General features: G+C 33.5%; 10 non-coding genes across 10 annotated transcripts; all 10 read left to right on the top strand.

The window, feature by feature from the left end:
* The first annotated feature begins 564 nt into the window (after positions 1–564).
* On the top strand, positions 565–657 carry TRNAI-UAU (transfer RNA isoleucine (anticodon UAU)). Its single transcript is given in 2 exon segments — positions 565–602; positions 622–657. It is a non-coding gene; the product is annotated as a tRNA-Ile (tRNA).
* A 2,925-nt stretch (positions 658–3,582) lies between these two features.
* Positions 3,583–3,675, top strand: TRNAI-UAU (transfer RNA isoleucine (anticodon UAU)). The gene is given in 2 exon segments: positions 3,583–3,620; positions 3,640–3,675. It is a non-coding gene; the product is annotated as a tRNA-Ile (tRNA).
* A 1,419-nt stretch (positions 3,676–5,094) lies between these two features.
* Positions 5,095–5,187, top strand: TRNAI-UAU (transfer RNA isoleucine (anticodon UAU)). Its single transcript is given in 2 exon segments — positions 5,095–5,132; positions 5,152–5,187. It is a non-coding gene; the product is annotated as a tRNA-Ile (tRNA).
* A 2,931-nt stretch (positions 5,188–8,118) lies between these two features.
* Positions 8,119–8,211, top strand: TRNAI-UAU (transfer RNA isoleucine (anticodon UAU)). Its single transcript is given in 2 exon segments — positions 8,119–8,156; positions 8,176–8,211. It is a non-coding gene; the product is annotated as a tRNA-Ile (tRNA).
* Positions 8,212–9,630: 1,419 nt separating this feature from the next.
* TRNAI-UAU (transfer RNA isoleucine (anticodon UAU)) lies at positions 9,631–9,723 on the top strand. Its single transcript is given in 2 exon segments — positions 9,631–9,668; positions 9,688–9,723. It is a non-coding gene; the product is annotated as a tRNA-Ile (tRNA).
* A 1,419-nt stretch (positions 9,724–11,142) lies between these two features.
* TRNAI-UAU (transfer RNA isoleucine (anticodon UAU)) lies at positions 11,143–11,235 on the top strand. Its single transcript is given in 2 exon segments — positions 11,143–11,180; positions 11,200–11,235. It is a non-coding gene; the product is annotated as a tRNA-Ile (tRNA).
* Positions 11,236–12,654: 1,419 nt separating this feature from the next.
* Positions 12,655–12,747, top strand: TRNAI-UAU (transfer RNA isoleucine (anticodon UAU)). Its single transcript is given in 2 exon segments — positions 12,655–12,692; positions 12,712–12,747. It is a non-coding gene; the product is annotated as a tRNA-Ile (tRNA).
* Positions 12,748–15,667: 2,920 nt separating this feature from the next.
* Positions 15,668–15,760, top strand: TRNAI-UAU (transfer RNA isoleucine (anticodon UAU)). The gene is given in 2 exon segments: positions 15,668–15,705; positions 15,725–15,760. It is a non-coding gene; the product is annotated as a tRNA-Ile (tRNA).
* Positions 15,761–17,179: 1,419 nt separating this feature from the next.
* TRNAI-UAU (transfer RNA isoleucine (anticodon UAU)) lies at positions 17,180–17,272 on the top strand. The gene is given in 2 exon segments: positions 17,180–17,217; positions 17,237–17,272. It is a non-coding gene; the product is annotated as a tRNA-Ile (tRNA).
* Positions 17,273–21,693: 4,421 nt separating this feature from the next.
* Positions 21,694–21,786, top strand: TRNAI-UAU (transfer RNA isoleucine (anticodon UAU)). The gene is given in 2 exon segments: positions 21,694–21,731; positions 21,751–21,786. It is a non-coding gene; the product is annotated as a tRNA-Ile (tRNA).
* The last annotated feature ends 453 nt before the right edge of the window (positions 21,787–22,239 follow it).

Raw genomic sequence — 22,239 nt, 5'->3', positions numbered from 1 at the left:
TGATGGGTTTCTTGAAGTCCTTTCATCCATGTCATCAAAAGGGTAATTTTCTGCTTTTTATATTTCTTTGGACACTGACTTTACTGACAATTTAGGTGCTACAGACCAAAAAAACAATGTTTACCTTTAAATATAGAGCACAAGTGAGATTTAACTTATTTTTATTTAAAGATACTGCACTTTTTGGTATTATAGTGTATATTTTCCCTATGCAACATTGAAGTTACATATATTTATAGCAAATATTATTTAAGATAAATAAACAGGAATTATTTATAAACAGGAATTATTTTACAATTTTGATAATATTGAACTGTACAGCAATGGCATGAATTCATTGCAATATACACCTAAGGATACATAAAACTGGGCAATAACACAAATGCACAATATAATTGATTAACTTATGATTAGAATAGTACTTTTATTAGGTACTTTAGTATTGGGTGCAGTAGTTTAGTGGATTTAAAAAGTAACTAATTTAAAATTAATAAACCAAGTTAATATACTTAGTCAACTCGATGCTAAAATCACTCAACTAAAAATAATACACTTTGACCATGTGCTCCTGTGGCGCAATCGGTTAGCGCGCGGTACTTATAAGACAGTATCTGTTGAGCAATGCCGAGGTTGTGAGTTCAAGCCTCACCTGGAGCAAATGTAATTTTTTTTCTAATGTCATCAGTTAATGATTATCATCTGCTACCTGAACATCCTGATATGAAGGCAGAAAAAAATCACAAACATGACTGTTTTTAAGGTACCAGTACACACATCTGCTTTGGTTCATATGCACTGTAAACATTACTTTAGTTAGTCAACAAAATGGAATGCAAAAGACTACCTCTTTATTGGTAAAAGAGTTGCATCAATCTGTTTTGCTGCAATGTAACATGAGGGTCCACACTATTAGGTCTGGTTAGTACAATCACATTTCATGCTGGGATTTGTAAAGCAAAGAACACAAATAAACGGCTTTCCTATATCGCAACAATTAATGATTATACTAATGAAAAAATCAGTTTCACACAAAGATGTTACTAAGCCCCACTGGCCTAATGGATAAGGCACTGGCCTCCTAAGCTGGGGATTGTGGTTTCAAGTCTCATCTGGGCTTTATTTCATCCATATAATTACTGGAGATGTTCCCTTTATTCTTGCTTGATACTGCACAAATGGCTCCACCAGAAACTTTTATCTGCTTAACAATCCGGTACTGTTCAGCTTGCAAAATTATGGCCCTGTATCTAAAAGCAGACATTTATCCTGATGACATTGTGGATTAGTTTCCGGATAAGTTTGCTATCACCTGGGACAGTGGCTTCAAGTCTCATCTAGGATGCATGTTCCTTTGATGCTCATTCTCATTCTAGAAGTTATGCTTTTTTTCAATGCAGGTGACTGTCTTAATGGTATTGCATGAAATCCATATATACCAAAACATACCTATTAAGTTTTAATTGCAATTTAATATCAGAGTGGCTACAAAATAACAATGTCTATGGCAATTGCTGATGGGTTTCTTGAAGTCCTTTCATCCATGTCATCAAAAGGGTAATTTTCTGCTTTTTATATTTCTTTGGACACTGACTTTACTGACAATTTAGGTGCTACAGACCAAAAAAACAATGTATACCTTTAAATATAGAGCACAAGTGAGATTTAACTTATTTTTATTTAAAGATACTGCACTTTTTGGTAATATAGTGTATATTTTCCCTATGCAACATTGAAGTTACATATATTTTTAGCAAATATTATTTAAGATAAATAAACAGAAATTATTTATAAACAGGAATTATTTTACAATTTTGATAATATTGAACTGTACAGCAATGGCATGAATTCATTGCAATATACACCTAAGGATACATAAAACTGGGCAATAACACAAATGCACAATATAATTGATTAACTTATAATTAGAATATTACTTTTATTAGGTACTTTAGTATTGGGTGCAGTAGTTTAGTGGATTTAAAAAGTAACTAATTTAAAATTAATAAACCAAGTTAATATACTTAGTCAACTCGATGCTAAAATCACTCAACTAAAAATAATACACTTTGACCATGTGCTCATGTGGTGCAATCGGTCAGCGCGCAGTACTTATAAGACAGTATCTGTTGAGCAATGCCGAGGTTGTGAGTTCAAGCCACACCTGGAGCAAATGTAATTTTTTTTCTAATGTCATCAGTTAATGATTATCATCTGCTACCTGAACATCCTGATATGAAGGCAGAAAAAAATCACAAACATGACTGTTTTTAAGGTACCAGTACACACATCTGCTTTGGTTCATATGCACTGTAAACATTACTTTAGTTAGTCAACAAAATGGAATGCAAAAGACTACCTCTTTATTGGTAAAAGAGTTGCATCAATCTGTTTTGCTGCAATGTAACATGAGGGTCCACACTATTAGGTCTGGTTAGTACAATCACATTTCATGCTGGGATTTGTAAAGCAAAGAACACAAATAAACGGCTTTCCTATATCGCAACAATTAATGATTATACTAATGAAAAAATCAGTTTCACACAAAGATGTTACTAAGCCCCACTGGCCTAATGGATAAGGCACTGGCCTCCTAAGCTAGGGATTGTGGTTTCAAGTCTCATCTGGGCTTTATTTCATCCATATAATTACTGGAGATGTTCCCTTTATTCTTGCTTGATACTGCACAAATGGCTCCACCAGAAACTTTTATCTGCTTAACAATCCGGTACTGTTCAGCTTGCAAAATTATGGCCCTGTATCTAAAAGCAGACATTTATCCTGATGACATTGTGGATTAGTTTCCGGATAAGTTTGCTATCACCTGTGACAGTGGCTTCAAGTCACATCTAGGATACATGTTCCTTTGATGCTCATTCTAGAAGTTATGCTTTTTTTCAATGCAGGTGACTGTCTTAATGGTATTGCATGAAATCCATATATACCAAAACATACCTATTAAGTTTTAATTGCAATTTAATATCAGAGTGGCTACAAAATAACAATGTCTATGGCAATTGCTGATGGGTTTCTTGAAGTCCTTTCATCCATGTCATCAAAAGGGTAATTTTCTGCTTTTTATATTTCTTTGGACACTGACTTTACTGACAATTTAGGTGCTACAGACCAAAAAAACAATGTTTACCTTTAAATATAGAGCACAAGTGAGATTTAACTTATTTTTATTTAAAGATACTGCACTTTTTGGTATTATAGTGTATATTTTCCCTATGCAACATTGAAGTTACATATATTTATAGCAAATATTATTTAAGATAAATAAACAGGAATTATTTATAAACAGGAATTATTTTACAATTTTGATAATATTGAACTGTACAGCAATGGCATGAATTCATTGCAATATACACCTAAGGATACATAAAACTGGGCAATAACACAAATGCACAATATAATTGATTAACTTATGATTAGAATATTACTTTTATTAGGTACTTTAGTATTGGGTGCAGTAGTTTAGTGGATTTAAAAAGTAACTAATTTAAAATTAATAAACCAAGTTAATATACTTAGTCAACTCGATGCTAAAATCACTCAACTAAAAATAATACACTTTGACCATGTGCTCCTGTGGTGCAATCGGTCAGCGCGCAGTACTTATAAGACAGTATCTGTTGAGCAATGCCGAGGTTGTGAGTTCAAGCCTCACCTGGAGCAAATGTAATTTTTTTTCTAATGTCATCAGTTAATGATTATCATCTGCTACCTGAACATCCTGATATGAAGGCAGAAAAAAATCACAAACATGACTGTTTTTAAGGTACCAGTACACACATCTGCTTTGGTTCATATGCACTGTAATAATTACTTTAGTTAGTCAACAAAATGGAATGCAAAAGACTACCTCTTTATTGGTAAAAGACTTGCATCAATCTGTTTTGCTGCAATGTAACATGAGGGTCCACACTATTAGGTCTGGTTAGTACAATCACATTTCATGCTGGGATTTGTAAAGCAAAGAACACAAATAAACGGCTTTCCTATATTGCAACAATTAATGATTATACTAATGAAAAAATCAGTTTCACTCAAAGATGTTACTAAGCCCCACTGGCCTAATGGATAAGGCACTGGCCTCCTAAGCTAGGGATTGTGGTTTCAAGTCTCATCTGGGCTTTATTTCATCCATATAATTACTGGAGATGTTCCCTTTATTCTTGCTTGATACTGCACAAATGGCTCCACCAGAAACTTTTATCTGCTTAACAATCCGGTACTGTTCAGCTTGCAAAATTATGGCCCTGTATCTAAAAGCAGACATTTATCCTGATGACATTGTGGATTAGTTTCCGGATAAGTTTGCTATCACCTGGGACAGTGGCTTCAAGTCACATCTAGGATACATGTTCCTTTGATGCTCATTCTCATTCAAGAAGTTATGCTTTTTTTCAATGCAGGTGACTGTCTTAATGGTATTGCATGAAATCCATATATACCAAAACATACCTATTAAGTTTTAATTGCAATTTAATATCAGAGTGGCTACAAAATAACAATGTCTATGGCAATTGCTGATGGGTTTCTTGAAGTCCTTTCATCCATGTCATCAAAAGGGTAATTTTCTGCTTTTTATATTTCTTTGGACACTGACTTTACTGACAATTTAGGTGCTACAGACCAAAAAAACAATGTTTACCTTTAAATATAGAGCACAAGTGAGATTTAACTTATTTTTATTTAAAGATACTGCACTTTTTGGTATTATAGTGTATATTTTCCCTATGCAACATTGAAGTTACATATATTTATAGCAAATATTATTTAAGATAAATAAACAGGAATTATTTATAAACAGGAATTATTTTACAATATTGATAATATTGAACTGTACAGCAATGGCATGAATTCATTGCAATATACACCTAAGGATACATAAAACTGGGCAATAACACAAATGCACAATATAATTGATTAACTTATGATTAGAATAGTACTTTTATTAGGTACTTTAGTATTGGGTGCAGTAGTTTAGTGGATTTAAAAAGTAACTAATTTAAAATTAATAAACCAAGTTAATATACTTAGTCAACTCGATGCTAAAATCACTCAACTAAAAATAATACACTTTGACCATGTGCTCCTGTGGCGCAATCGGTTAGCGCGCGGTACTTATAAGACAGTATCTGTTGAGCAATGCCGAGGTTGTGAGTTCAAGCCTCACCTGGAGCAAATGTAATTTTTTTTCTAATGTCATCAGTTAATGATTATCATCTGCTACCTGAACATCCTGATATGAAGGCAGAAAAAAATCACAAACATGACTGTTTTTAAGGTACCAGTACACACATCTGCTTTGGTTCATATGCACTGTAAACATTACTTTAGTTAGTCAACAAAATGGAATGCAAAAGACTACCTCTTTATTGGTAAAAGAGTTGCATCAATCTGTTTTGCTGCAATGTAACATGAGGGTCCACACTATTAGGTCTGGTTAGTACAATCACATTTCATGCTGGGATTTGTAAAGCAAAGAACACAAATAAACGGCTTTCCTATATCGCAACAATTAATGATTATACTAATGAAAAAATCAGTTTCACACAAAGATGTTACTAAGCCCCACTGGCCTAATGGATAAGGCACTGGCCTCCTAAGCTAGGGATTGTGGTTTCAAGTCTCATCTGGGCTTTATTTCATCCATATAATTACTGGAGATGTTCCCTTTATTCTTGCTTGATACTGCACAAATGGCTCCACCAGAAACTTTTATCTGCTTAACAATCCGGTACTGTTCAGCTTGCAAAATTATGGCCCTGTATCTAAAAGCAGACATTTATCCTGATGACATTGTGGATTAGTTTCCGGATAAGTTTGCTATCACCTGGGACAGTGGCTTCAAGTCTCATCTAGGATGCATGTTCCTTTGATGCTCATTCTCATTCTAGAAGTTATGCTTTTTTTCAATGCAGGTGACTGTCTTAATGGTATTGCATGAAATCCATATATACCAAAACATACCTATTAAGTTTTAATTGCAATTTAATATCAGAGTGGCTACAAAATAACAATGTCTATGGCAATTGCTGATGGGTTTCTTGAAGTCCTTTCATCCATGTCATCAAAAGGGTAATTTTCTGCTTTTTATATTTCTTTGGACACTGACTTTACTGACAATTTAGGTGCTACAGACCAAAAAAACAATGTATACCTTTAAATATAGAGCACAAGTGAGATTTAACTTATTTTTATTTAAAGATACTGCACTTTTTGGTAATATAGTGTATATTTTCCCTATGCAACATTGAAGTTACATATATTTTTAGCAAATATTATTTAAGATAAATAAACAGAAATTATTTATAAACAGGAATTATTTTACAATTTTGATAATATTGAACTGTACAGCAATGGCATGAATTCATTGCAATATACACCTAAGGATACATAAAACTGGGCAATAACACAAATGCACAATATAATTGATTAACTTATAATTAGAATATTACTTTTATTAGGTACTTTAGTATTGGGTGCAGTAGTTTAGTGGATTTAAAAAGTAACTAATTTAAAATTAATAAACCAAGTTAATATACTTAGTCAACTCGATGCTAAAATCACTCAACTAAAAATAATACACTTTGACCATGTGCTCATGTGGTGCAATCGGTCAGCGCGCAGTACTTATAAGACAGTATCTGTTGAGCAATGCCGAGGTTGTGAGTTCAAGCCACACCTGGAGCAAATGTAATTTTTTTTCTAATGTCATCAGTTAATGATTATCATCTGCTACCTGAACATCCTGATATGAAGGCAGAAAAAAATCACAAACATGACTGTTTTTAAGGTACCAGTACACACATCTGCTTTGGTTCATATGCACTGTAAACATTACTTTAGTTAGTCAACAAAATGGAATGCAAAAGACTACCTCTTTATTGGTAAAAGAGTTGCATCAATCTGTTTTGCTGCAATGTAACATGAGGGTCCACACTATTAGGTCTGGTTAGTACAATCACATTTCATGCTGGGATTTGTAAAGCAAAGAACACAAATAAACGGCTTTCCTATATCGCAACAATTAATGATTATACTAATGAAAAAATCAGTTTCACACAAAGATGTTACTAAGCCCCACTGGCCTAATGGATAAGGCACTGGCCTCCTAAGCTAGGGATTGTGGTTTCAAGTCTCATCTGGGCTTTATTTCATCCATATAATTACTGGAGATGTTCCCTTTATTCTTGCTTGATACTGCACAAATGGCTCCACCAGAAACTTTTATCTGCTTAACAATCCGGTACTGTTCAGCTTGCAAAATTATGGCCCTGTATCTAAAAGCAGACATTTATCCTGATGACATTGTGGATTAGTTTCCGGATAAGTTTGCTATCACCTGGGACAGTGGCTTCAAGTCTCATCTAGGATGCATGTTCCTTTGATGCTCATTCTCATTCTAGAAGTTATGCTTTTTTTCAATGCAGGGGACTGTCTTAATGGTATTGCATGAAATCCATATATACCAAAACATACCTATTAAGTTTTAATTGCAATTTAATATCAGAGTGGCTACAAAATAACAATGTCTATGGCAATTGCTGATGGGTTTCTTGAAGTCCTTTCATCCATGTCATCAAAAGGGTAATTTTCTGCTTTTTATATTTCTTTGGACACTGACTATACTGACAATTTAGGTGCTACAGACCAAAAAAACAATGTTTACCTTTAAATATAGAGCACAAGTGAGATTTAACTTATTTTTATTTAAAGATACTGCACTTTTTGGTATTATAGTGTATATTTTCCCTATGCAACATTGAAGTTACATATATTTATAGCAAATATTATTTAAGATAAATAAACAGGAATTATTTATAAACAGGAATTATTTTACAATTTTGATAATATTGAACTGTACAGCAATGGCATGAATTCATTGCAATATACACCTAAGGATACATAAAACTGGGCAATAACACAAATGCACAATATAATTGATTAACTTATGATTAGAATAGTACTTTTATTAGGTACTTTAGTATTGGGTGCAGTAGTTTAGTGGATTTAAAAAGTAACTAATTTAAAATTAATAAACCAAGTTAATATACTTAGTCAACTCGATGCTAAAATCACTCAACTAAAAATAATACACTTTGACCATGTGCTCCTGTGGCGCAATAGGTTAGCGCGCGGTACTTATAAGACAGTATCTGTTGAGCAATGCCGAGGTTGTGAGTTCAAGCCTCACCTGGAGCAAATGTAATTTTTTTTCTAATGTCATCAGTTAATGATTATCATCTGCTACCTGAACATCCTGATATGAAGGCAGAAAAAAATCACAAACATGACTGTTTTTAAGGTACCAGTACACACATCTGCTTTGGTTCATATGCACTGTAAACATTACTTTAGTTAGTCAACAAAATGGAATGCAAAAGACTACCTCTTTATTGGTAAAAGAGTTGCATCAATCTGTTTTGCTGCAATGTAACATGAGGGTCCACACTATTAGGTCTGGTTAGTACAATCACATTTCATGCTGGGATTTGTAAAGCAAAGAACACAAATAAACGGCTTTCCTATATCACAACAATTAATGATTATACTAATGAAAAAATCAGTTTCACACAAAGATGTTACTAAGCCCCACTGGCCTAATGGATAAGGCACTGGCCTCCTAAGCTAGGGATTGTGGTTTCAAGTCTCATCTGGGCTTTATTTCATCCATATAATTACTGGAGATGTTCCCTTTATTCTTGCTTGATACTGCACAAATGGCTCCACCAGAAACTTTTATCTGCTTAACAATCCGGTACTGTTCAGCTTGCAAAATTATGGCCCTGTATCTAAAAGCAGACATTTATCCTGATGACATTGTGAATTAGTTTCCGGATAAGTTTGCTATCACCTGGGACAGTGGCTTCAAGTCTCATCTAGGATGCATGTTCCTTTGATGCTCATTCTCATTCTAGAAGTTATGCTTTTTTTCAATGCAGGTGACTGTCTTAATGGTATTGCATGAAATCCATATATACCAAAACATACCTATTAAGTTTTAATTGCAATTTAATATCAGAGTGGCTACAAAATAACAATGTCTATGGCAATTGCTTATGGGTTTCTTGAAGTCCTTTCATCCATGTCATCAAAAGGGTAATTTTCTGCTTTTTATATTTCTTTGGACACTGACTTTACTGACAATTTAGGTGCTACAGACCAAAAAAACAATGTTTACCTTTAAATATAGAGCACAAGTGAGATTTAACTTATTTTTATTTAAAGATACTGCACTTTTTGGTATTATAGTGTATATTTTCCCTATGCAACATTGAAGTTACATATATTTATAGCAAATATTATTTAAGATAAATAAACAGGAATTATTTATAAACAGGAATTATTTTACAATTTTGATAATATTGAACTGTACAGCAATGGCATGAATTCATTGCAATATACACCTAAGGATACATAAAACTGGGCAATAACACAAATGCACAATATAATTGATTAACTTATGATTAGAATATTACTTTTATTAGGTACTTTAGTATTGGGTGCAGTAGTTTAGTGGATTTAAAAAGTAACTAATTTAAAATTAATAAACCAAGTTAATATACTTAGTCAACTCGATGCTAAAATCACTCAACTAAAAATAATACACTTTGACCATGTGCTCCTGTGGCGCAATCGGTTAGCGCGCAGTACTTATAAGACAGTATCTGTTGAGCAATGCCGAGGTTGTGAGTTCAAGCCTCACCTGGAGCAAATGTAATTTTTTTTCTAATGTCATCAGTTAATGATTATCATCTGCTACCTGAACATCCTGATATGAAGGCAGAAAAAAATCACAAACATGACTGTTTTTAAGGTACCAGTACACACATCTGCTTTGGTTCATATGCACTGTAAACATTACTTTAGTTAGTCAACAAAATGGAATGCAAAAGACTACCTCTTTATTGGTAAAAGAGTTGCATCAATCTGTTTTGCTGCAATGTAACATGAGGGTCCACACTATTAGGTCTGGTTAGTACAATCACATTTCATGCTGGGATTTGTAAAGCAAAGAACACAAATAAACGGCTTTCCTATATCGCAACAATTAATGATTATACTAATGAAAAAATCAGTTTCACACAAAGATGTTACTAAGCCCCACTGGCCTAATGGATAAGGCACTGGCCTCCTAAGCTAGGGATTGTGGTTTCAAGTCTCATCTGGGCTTTATTTCATCCATATAATTACTGGAGATGTTCCCTTTATTCTTGCTTGATACTGCACAAATGGCTCCACCAGAAACTTTTATCTGCTTAACAATCCGGTACTGTTCAGCTTGCAAAATTATGGCCCTGTATCTAAAAGCAGACATTTATCCTGATGACATTGTGAATTAGTTTCCGGATAAGTTTGCTATCACCTGGGACAGTGGCTTCAAGTCTCATCTAGGATGCATGTTCCTTTGATGCTCATTCTCATTCTAGAAGTTATGCTTTTTTTCAATGCAGGTGACTGTCTTAATGGTATTGCATGAAATCCATATATACCAAAACATACCTATTAAGTTTTAATTGCAATTTAATATCAGAGTGGCTACAAAATAACAATGTCTATGGCAATTGCTTATGGGTTTCTTGAAGTCCTTTCATCCATGTCATCAAAAGGGTAATTTTCTGCTTTTTATATTTCTTTGGACACTGACTTTACTGACAATTTAGGTGCTACAGACCAAAAAAACAATGTTTACCTTTAAATATAGAGCACAAGTGAGATTTAACTTATTTTTATTTAAAGATACTGCACTTTTTGGTATTATAGTGTATATTTTCCCTATGCAACATTGAAGTTACATATATTTATAGCAAATATTATTTAAGATAAATAAACAGGAATTATTTATAAACAGGAATTATTTTACAATTTTGATAATATTGAACTGTACAGCAATGGCATGAATTCATTGCAATATACACCTAAGGATACATAAAACTGGGCAATAACACAAATGCACAATATAATTGATTAACTTATGATTAGAATATTACTTTTATTAGGTACTTTAGTATTGGGTGCAGTAGTTTAGTGGATTTAAAAAGTAACTAATTTAAAATTAATAAACCAAGTTAATATACTTAGTCAACTCGATGCTAAAATCACTCAACTAAAAATTATACACTTTGACCATGTGCTCCTGTGGCGCAATCGGTTAGCGCGCAGTACTTATAAGACAGTATCTGTTGAGCAATGCCGAGGTTGTGAGTTCAAGCCTCACCTGGAGCAAATGTAATTTTTTTTCTAATGTCATCAGTTAATGATTATCATCTGCTACCTGAACATCCTGATATGAAGGCAGAAAAAAATCACAAACATGACTGTTTTTAAGGTACCAGTACACACATCTGCTTTGGTTCATATGCACTGTAAACATTACTTTAGTTAGTCAACAAAATGGAATGCTAAAGACTACCTCTTTATTGGTAAAAGAGTTGCATCAATCTGTTTTGCTGCAATGTAACATGAGGGTCCACACTATTAGGTCTGGTTAGTACAATCACATTTCATGCTGGGATTTGTAAAGCAAAGAACACAAATAAACAGCTTTCCTATATCGCAACAATTAATGATTATACTAATGAAAAAATCAGTTTCACACAAAGATGTTACTAAGCCCCACTGGCCTAATGGATAAGGCACTGGCCTCCTAAGCTAGGGATTGTGGTTTCAAGTCTCATCTGGGCTTTATTTCATCCATATAATTACTGGAGATGTTCCCTTTATTCTTGCTTGATACTGCACAAATGGCTCCACCAGAAACTTTTATCTGCTTAACAATCCGGTACTGTTCAGCTTGCAAAATTATGGCCCTGTATCTAAAAGCAGACATTTATCCTGATGACATTGTGGATTAGTTTCCGGATAAGTTTGCTATCACCTGGGACAGTGGCTTCAAGTCTCATCTAGGATGCATGTTCCTTTGATGCTCATTCTCATTCTAGAAGTTATGCTTTTTTTCAATGCAGGTGACTGTCTTAATGGTATTGCATGAAATCCATATATACCAAAACATACCTATTAAGTTTTAATTGCAATTTAATATCAGAGTGGCTACAAAATAACAATGTCTATGGCAATTGCTGATGGGTTTCTTGAAGTCCTTTCATCCATGTCATCAAAAGGGTAATTTTCTGCTTTTTATATTTCTTTGGACACTGACTTTACTGACAATTTAGGTGCTACAGACCAAAAAAACAATGTTTACCTTTAAATATAGAGCACAAGTGAGATTTAACTTATTTTTATTTAAAGATACTGCACTTTTTGGTATTATAGTGTATATTTTCCCTATGCAACATTGAAGTTACATATATTTATAGCAAATATTATTTAAGATAAATAAACAGGAATTATTTATAAACAGGAATTATTTTACAATTTTGATAATATTGAACTCTACAGCAATGGCATGAATTCATTGCAATATACACCTAAGGATACATAAAACTGGGCAATAACACAAATGCACAATATAATTGATTAACTTATGATTAGAATATTACTTTTATTAGGTACTTTAGTATTGGGTGCAGTAGTTTAGTGGATTTAAAAAGTAACTAATTTAAAATTAATAAACCAAGTTAATATACTTAGTCAACTCGATGCTAAAATCACTCAACTAAAAATAATACACTTTGACCATGTGCTCCTGTGGTGCAATCGGTTAGCGCGCGGTACTTATAAGACAGTATCTGTTGAGCAATGCCGAGGTTGTGAGTTCAAGCCTCACCTGGAGCAAATGTAATTTTTTTTCTAATGTCATCAGTTAATGATTATCATCTGCTACCTGAACATCCTGATATGAAGGCAGAAAAAAATCACAAACATGACTGTTTTTAAGGTACCAGTACACACATCTGCTTTGGTTCATATGCACTGTAAACATTACTTTAGTTAGTCAACAAAATGGAATGCAAAAGACTACCTCTTTATTGGTAAAAGAGTTGCATCAATCTGTTTTGCTGCAATGTAACATGAGGGTCCACACTATTAGGTCTGGTTAGTACAATCACATTTCATGCTGGGATTTGTAAAGCAAAGAACACAAATAAACAGCTTTCCTATATCGCAACAATTAATGATTATACTAATGAAAAAATCAGTTTCACACAAAGATGTTACTAAGCCCCACTGGCCTAATGGATAAGGCACTGGCCTCCTAAGCTAGGGATTGTGGTTTCAAGTCTCATCTGGGCTTTATTTCATCCATATAATTACTGGAGATGTTCCCTTTATTCTTGCTTGATACTGCACAAATGGCTCCACCAGAAACTTTTATCTGCTTAACAATCCGGTACTGTTCAGCTTGCAAAATTATGGCCCTGTATCTAAAAGCAGACATTTATCCTGATGACATTGTGGATTAGTTTCCGGATAAGTTTGCTATCACCTGGGACAGTGGCTTCAAGTCTCATCTAGGATGCATGTTCCTTTGATGCTCATTCTCATTCTAGAAGTTATGCTTTTTTTCAATGCAGGTGACTGTCTTAATGGTATTGCATGAAATCCATATATACCAAAACATACCTATTAAGTTTTAATTGCAATTTAATATCAGAGTGGCTACAAAATAACAATGTCTATGGCAATTGCTGATGGGTTTCTTGAAGTCCTTTCATCCATGTCATCAAAAGGGTAATTTTCTGCTTTTTATATTTCTTTGGACACTGACTTTACTGACAATTTAGGTGCTACAGACCAAAAAAACAATGTTTACCTTTAAATATAGAGCACAAGTGAGATTTAACTTATTTTTATTTAAAGATACTGCACTTTTTGGTATTATAGTGTATATTTTCCCTATGCAACATTGAAGTTACATATATTTATAGCAAATATTATTTAAGATAAATAAACAGAAATTATTTATAAACAGGAATTATTTTACAATTTTGATAATATTGAACTGTACAGCAATGGCATGAATTCATTGCAATATACACCTAAGGATACATAATACTGGGCAATAACACAAATGCACAATATAATTGATTAACTTATGATTAGAATATTACTTTTATTAGGTACTTTAGTATTGGGTGCAGTAGTTTAGTGGATTTAAAAAGTAACTAATTTAAAATTAATAAACCAAGTTAATATACTTAGTCAACTCGATGCTAAAATCACTCAACTAAAAATAATACACTTTGACCATGTGCTCCTGTGGCGCAATCGGTTAGCGCGTGGTACTTATAAGACAGTATCTGTTGAGCAATGCTGAGGTTGCTCACCTGGAGCAAATGTAATTTTTTTTCTAATGTCATCAGTTAATGATTATCATCTGCTAACTGAACATCCTGATATGAAGGCAGAAAAAAATCACAAACATGACTGTTTTTAAGGTACCAGTACACACATCTGCTTTGGTTCATATGCACTGTAAACATTACTTTAGTTAGTCAACAAAATGGAATGCAAAAGACTACCTCTTTATTGGTAAAAGAGTTGCATCAATCTGTTTTGCTGCAATGTAACATGAGGGTCCACACTATTAGGTCTGGTTAGTACAATCACATTTCATGCTGGGATTTGTAAAGCAAAGAACACAAATAAACGGCTTTCCTATATCGCAACAATTAATGATTATACTAATGAAAAAATCAGTTTCACACAAAGATGTTACTAAGCCCCACTGGCCTAATGGATAAGGCACTGGCCTCCTAAGCTAGGGATTGTGGTTTCAAGTCTCATCTGGGCTTTATTTCATCCATATAATTTCTGGAGATGTTCCCTTTATTCTTGCTTGATACTGCACAAATGGCTCCACCAGAAACTTTTATCTGCTTAACAATCCGGTACTGTTCAGCTTGCAAAATTATGGCCCTGTATCTAAAAGCAGACATTTATCCTGATGACATTGTGGATTAGTTTCCGGATAAGTTTGCTATCACCTGGGACAGTGGCTTCAAGTCTCATCTAGGATGCATGTTCCTTTGATGCTCATTCTCATTCTAGAAGTTATGCTTTTTTTCAATGCAGGTGACTGTCTTAATGGTATTGCATGAAATCCATATATACCAAAACATACCTATTAAGTTTTAATTGCAATTTAATATCAGAGTGGCTACAAAATAACAATGTCTATGGCAATTGCTGATGGGTTTCTTGAAGTCCTTTCATCCATGTCATCAAAAGGGTAATTTTCTGCTTTTTATATTTCTTTGGACACTGACTTTACTGACAATTTAGGTGCTACAGACCAAAAAAACAATGTTTACCTTTAAATATAGAGCACAAGTGAGATTTAACTTATTTTTATTTAAATATACTGCACTTTTTGGTATTATAGTGTATATTTTCCCTATGCAACATTGAAGTTACATATATTTATAGCAAATATTATTTAAGATAAATAAACAGGAATTATTTATAAACAGGAATTATTTTACAATTTTGATAATATTGAACTGTACAGCAATGGCATGAATTCATTGCAATATACACCTAAGGATACATAAAACTGGGCAATAACACAAATGCACAATATAATTGATTAACTTATGATTAGAATATTACTTTTATTAGGTACTTTAGTATTGGGTGCAGTAGTTTAGTGGATTTAAAAAGTAACTAATTTAAAATTAATAAACCAAGTTAATATACTTAGTCAACTCGATGCTAAAATCACTCAACTAAAAATAATACACTTTGACCATGTGCTCCTGTGGCGCAATCGGTTAGCGCGCAGTACTTATAAGACAGTATCTGTTGAGCAATGCCGAGGTTGTGAGTTCAAGCCTCACCTGGAGCAAATGTAATTTTTTTTCTAATGTCATCAGTTAATGATTATCATCTGCTACCTGAACATCCTGATATGAAGGCAGAAAAAAATCACAAACATGACTGTTTTTAAGGTACCAGTACACACATCTGCTTTGGTTCATATGCACTGTAAACATTACTTTAGTTAGTCAACAAAATGGAATGCAAAAGACTACCTCTTTATTGGTAAAAGAGTTGCATCAATCTGTTTTGCTGCAATGTAACATGAGGGTCCACACTATTAGGTCTGGTTAGTACAATCACATTTCATGCTGGGATTTGTAAAGCAAAGAACACAAATAAACAGCTTTCCTATATCGCAACAATTAATGATTATACTAATGAAAAAATCAGTTTCACACAAAGATGTTACTAAGCCCCACTGGCCTAATGGATAAGGCACTGGCCTCCTAAGCTAGGGATTGTGGTTTCAAGTCTCATCTGGGCTTTATTTCATCCATATAATTACTGGAGATGTTCCCTTTATTCTTGCTTGATACTGCACAAATGGCTCCACCAGAAACTTTTATCTGCTTAACAATCCGGTACTGTTCAGCTTGCAAAATTATGGCCCTGTATCTAAAAGCAGACATTTATCCTGATGACATTGTGGATTAGTTTCCGGATAAGTTTGCTATCACCTGGGACAGTGGCTTCAAGTCTCATCTAGGATGCATGTTCCTTTGATGCTCATTCTCATTCTAGAAGTTATGCTTTTTTTCAATGCAGGTGACTGTCTTAATGGTATTGCATGAAATCCATATATACCAAAACATACCTATTAAGTTTTAATTGCAATTTAATATCAGAGTGGCTACAAAATAACAATGTCTATGGCAATTGCTGATGGGTTTCTTGAAGTCCTTTCATCCATGTCATCAAAAGGGTAATTTTCTGCTTTTTATATTTCTTTGGACACTGACTTTACTGACAATTTAGGTGCTACAGACCAAAAAAACAATGTTTACCTTTAAATATAGAGCACAAGTGAGATTTAACTTATTTTTATTTAAAGATACTGCACTTTTTGGTATTATACTGTATATTTTCCCTATGCAACATTGAAGTTACATATATTTATAGCAAATATTATTTAAGATAAATAAACAGGAATTATTTATAAACAGGAATTATTTTACAATTTTGATAATATTGAACTCTACAGCAATGGCATGAATTCATTGCAATATACACCTAAGGATACATAAAACTGGGCAATAACACAAATGCACAATATAATTGATTAACTTATGATTAGAATATTACTTTTATTAGGTACTTTAGTATTGGGTGCAGCAGTTTAGTGGATTTAAAAAGTAACTAATTTAAAATTAATAAACCAAGTTAATATACTTAGTCAACTCGATGCTAAAATCACTCAACTAAAAATAATACACTTTGACCATGTGCTCCTGTGGCGCAATCGGTTAGCGCGCGGTACTTATAAGACAGTATCTGTTGAGCAATGCCGAGGTTGTGAGTTCAAGCCTCACCTGGAGCAAATGTAATTTTTTTTCTAATGTCATCAGTTAATGATTATCATCTGCTACCTGAACATCCTGATATGAAGGCAGAAAAAAATCACAAACATGACTGTTTTTAAGGTACCAGTACACACATCTGCTTTGGTTCATATGCACTGTAAACATTACTTTAGTTAGTCAACAAAATGGAATGCAAAAGACTACCTCTTTATTGGTAAAAGAGTTGCATCAATCTGTTTTGCTGCAATGTAACATGAGGGTCCACACTATTAGGTCTGGTTAGTACAATCACATTTCATGCTGGGATTTGTAAAGCAAAGAACACAAATAAACGGCTTTCCTATATCGCAACAATTAATGATTATACTAATGAAAAAATCAGTTTCACACAAAGATGTTACTAAGCCCCACTGGCCTAATGGATAAGGCACTGGCCTCCTAAGCTAGGGATTGTGGTTTCAAGTCTCATCTGGGCTTTATTTCATCCATATAATTTCTGGAGATGTTCCCTTTATTCTTGCTTGATACTGCACAAATGGCTCCACCAGAAACTTTTATCTGCTTAACAATCCGGTACTGTTCAGCTTGCAAAATTATGGCCCTGTATCTAAAAGCAGACATTTATCCTGATGACATTGTGGATTAGTTTCCGGATAAGTTTGCTATCACCTGGGACAGTGGCTTCAAGTCTCATCTTGGATGCATGTTCCTTTGATGCTCATTCTCATTCTAGAAGTTATGCTTTTTTTCAATGCAGGTGACTGTCTTAATGGTATTGCATGAAATCCATATATACCAAAACATACCTATTAAGTTTTAATTGCAATTTAATATCAGAGTGGCTACAAAATAACAATGTCTATGGCAATTGCTGATGGGTTTCTTGAAGTCCTTTCATCCATGTCATCAAAAGGGTAATTTTCTGCTTTTTATATTTCTTTGGACACTGACTTTACTGACAATTTAGGTGCTACAGACCAAAAAAACAATGTTTACCTTTAAATATAGAGCACAAGTGAGATTTAACTTATTTTTATTTAAAGATACTGCACTTTTTGGTATTATAGTGTATATTTTCCCTATGCAACATTGAAGTTACATATATTTATAGCAAATATTATTTAAGATAAATAAACAGGAATTATTTATAAACAGGAATTATTTTACAATTTTGATAATATTGAACTCTACAGCAATGGCATGAATTCATTGCAATATACACCTAAGGATACATAAAACTGGGCAATAACACAAATGCACAATATAATTGATTAACTTATGATTAGAATATTACTTTTATTAGGTACTTTAGTATTGGGTGCAGTAGTTTAGTGGATTTAAAAAGTAACTAATTTAAAATTAATAAACCAAGTTAATATACTTAGTCAACTCGATGCTAAAATCACTCAACTAAAAATAATACACTTTGACCATGTGCTCCTGTGGCGCAATCGGTTAGCGCGTGGTACTTATAAGACAGTATCTGTTGAGCAATGCTGAGGTTGCTCACCTGGAGCAAATGTAATTTTTTTTCTAATGTCATCAGTTAATGATTATCATCTGCTAACTGAACATCCTGATATGAAGGCAGAAAAAAATCACAAACATGACTGTTTTTAAGGTACCAGTACACACATCTGCTTTGGTTCATATGCACTGTAAACATTACTTTAGTTAGTCAACAAAATGGAATGCAAAAGACTACCTCTTTATTGGTAAAAGAGTTGCATCAATCTGTTTTGCTGCAATGTAACATGAGGGTCCACACTATTAGGTCTGGTTAGTACAATCACATTTCATGCTGGGATTTGTAAAGCAAAGAACACAAATAAACGGCTTTCCTATATCGCAACAATTAATGATTATACTAATGAAAAAATCAGTTTCACACAAAGATGTTACTAAGCCCCACTGGCCTAATGGATAAGGCACTGGCCTCCTAAGCTAGGGATTGTGGTTTCAAGTCTCATCTGGGCTTTGTTTCATCCATATAATTTCTGGAGATGTTCCCTTTATTCTTGCTTGATACTGCACAAATGGCTCCACCAGAAACTTTTATCTGCTTAACAATCCGGTACTGTTCAGCTTGCAAAATTATGGCCCTGTATCTAAAAGCAGACATTTATCCTGATGACATTGTGGATTAGTTTCCGGATAAGTTTGCTATCACCTGGGACAGTGGCTTCAAGTCTCATCTAGGATGCATGTTCCTTTGATGCTCATTCTCATTCTAGAAGTTATGCTTTTTTTCAATGCAGGTGACTGTCTTAATGGTATTGCATGAAATCCATATATACCAAAACATACCTATTAAGTTTTAATTGCAATTTAATATCAGAGTGGCTACAAAATAACAATGTCTATGGCAATTGCTGATGGGTTTCTTGAAGTCCTTTCATCCATGTCATCAAAAGGGTAATTTTCTGCTTTTTATATTTCTTTGGACACTGACTTTACTGACAATTTAGGTGCTACAGACCAAAAAAACAATGTTTACCTTTAAATATAGAGCACAAGTGAGATTTAACTTATTTTTATTTAAAGATACTGCACTTTTTGGTATTATAGTGTATATTTTCCCTATGCAACATTGAAGTTACATATATTTATAGCAAATATTATTTAAGATAAATAAACAGGAATTATTTATAAACAGGAATTATTTTACAATTTTGATAATATTGAACTGTACAGCAATGGCATGAATTCATTGCAATATACACCTAAGGATACATAAAACTGGGCAATAACACAAATGCACAATATAATTGATTAACTTATGATTAGAATATTACTTTTATTAGGTACTTTAGTATTGGGTGCAGTAGTTTAGTGGATTTAAAAAGTAACTAATTTAAAATTAATAAACCAAGTTAATATACTTAGTCAACTCGATGCTAAAATCACTCAACTAAAAATAATACACTTTGACCATGTGCTCCTGTGGCGCAATCGGTTAGCGCGCAGTACTTATAAGACAGTATCTGTTGAGCAATGCTGAGGTTGCTCACCTGGAGCAAATGTAATTTTTTTTCTAATGTCATCAGTTAATGATTATCATCTGCTAACTGAACATCCTGATATGAAGGCAGAAAAAAATCACAAACATGACTGTTTTTAAGGTACCAGTACACACATCTGCTTTGGTTCATATGCACTGTAAACATTACTTTAGTTAGTCAACAAAATGGAATGCAAAAGACTACCTCTTTATTGGTAAAAGAGTTGCATCAATCTGTTTTGCTGCAATGTAACATGAGGGTCCACACTATTAGGTCTGGTTAGTACAATCACATTTCATGCTGGGATTTGTAAAGCAAAGAACACAAATAAACGGCTTTCCTATATCGCAACAATTAATGATTATACTAATGAAAAAATCAGTTTCACACAAAGATGTTACTAAGCCCCACTGGCCTAATGGATAAGGCACTGGCCTCCTAAGCTAGGGATTGTGGTTTCAAGTCTCATCTGGGCTTTATTTCATCCATATAATTTCTGGAGATGTTCCCTTTATTCTTGCTTGATACTGCACAAATGGCTCCACCAGAAACTTTTATCTGCTTAACAATCCGGTACTGTTCAGCTTGCAAAATTATGGCCCTGTATCTAAAAGCAGACATTTATCCTGATGACATTGTGGATTAGTTTCCGGATAAGTTTGCTATCACCTGGGACAGTGGCTTCAAGTCTCATCTAGGATGCATGTTCCTTTGATGCTCATTCTCATTCTAGAAGTTATGCTTTTTTTCAATGCAGGTGACTGTCTTAATGGTATTGCATGAAATCCATATATACCAAAACATACCTATTAAGTTTTAATTGCAATTTAATATCAGAGTGGCTACAAAATAACAATGTCTATGGCAATTGCTGATGGGTTTCTTGAAGTCCTTTCATCCATGTCATCAAAAGGGTAATTTTCTGCTTTTTATATTTCTTTGGACACTGACTTTACTGACAATTTAGGTGCTACAGACCAAAAAAACAATGTTTACCTTTAAATATAGAGCACAAGTGAGATTTAACTTATTTTTATTTAAAGATACTGCACTTTTTGGTATTATAGTGTATATTTTCCCTATGCAACATTGAAGTTACATATATTTATAGCAAATATTATTTAAGATAAATAAACAGGAATTATTTATAAACAGGAATTATTTTACAATTTTGATAATATTGAACTGTACAGCAATGGCATGAATTCATTGCAATATACACCTAAGGATACATAAAACTGGGCAATAACACAAATGCACAATATAATTGATTAACTTATGATTAGAATATTACTTTTATTAGGTACTTTAGTATTGGGTGCAGTAGTTTAGTGGATTTAAAAAGTAACTAATTTAAAATTAATAAACCAAGTTAATATACTTAGTCAACTCGATGCTAAAATCACTCAACTAAAAATAATACACTTTGACCATGTGCTCCTGTGGCGCAATCGGTTAGCGCGCAGTACTTATAAGACAGTATCTGTTGAGCAATGCCGAGGTTGTGAGTTCAAGCCTCACCTGGAGCAAATGTAATTTTTTTTCTAATGTCATCAGTTAATGATTATCATCTGCTACCTGAACATCCTGATATGAAGGCAGAAAAAAATCACAAACATGACTGTTTTTAAGGTACCAGTACACACATCTGCTTTGGTTCATATGCACTGTAAACATTACTTTAGTTAGTCAACAAAATGGAATGCAAAAGACTACCTCTTTATTGGTAAAAGAGTTGCATCAATCTGTTTTGCTGCAATGTAACATGAGGGTCCACACTATTAGGTCTGGTTAGTACAATCACATTTCATGCTGGGATTTGTAAAGCAAAGAACACAAATAAACAGCTTTCCTATATCGCAACAATTAATGATTATACTAATGAAAAAATCAGTTTCACACAAAGTTGTTACTAAGCCCCACTGGCCTAATGGATAAGGCACTGGCCTCCTAAGCTAGGGATTGTGGTTTCAAGTCTCATC

The sequence above is a fragment of the Taudactylus pleione genome, unplaced genomic scaffold, assembly GCF_031769625.1.
Source record: "Taudactylus pleione unplaced genomic scaffold, aTauple2 ptg000473l, whole genome shotgun sequence".
In the NCBI taxonomy this organism is placed as follows: Eukaryota; Metazoa; Chordata; class Amphibia; order Anura; family Myobatrachidae; genus Taudactylus; species Taudactylus pleione.
The sequence above is the reverse complement of the archived record's forward strand: the minus strand, read 5'-3'. Positions and strand labels throughout refer to the sequence as shown.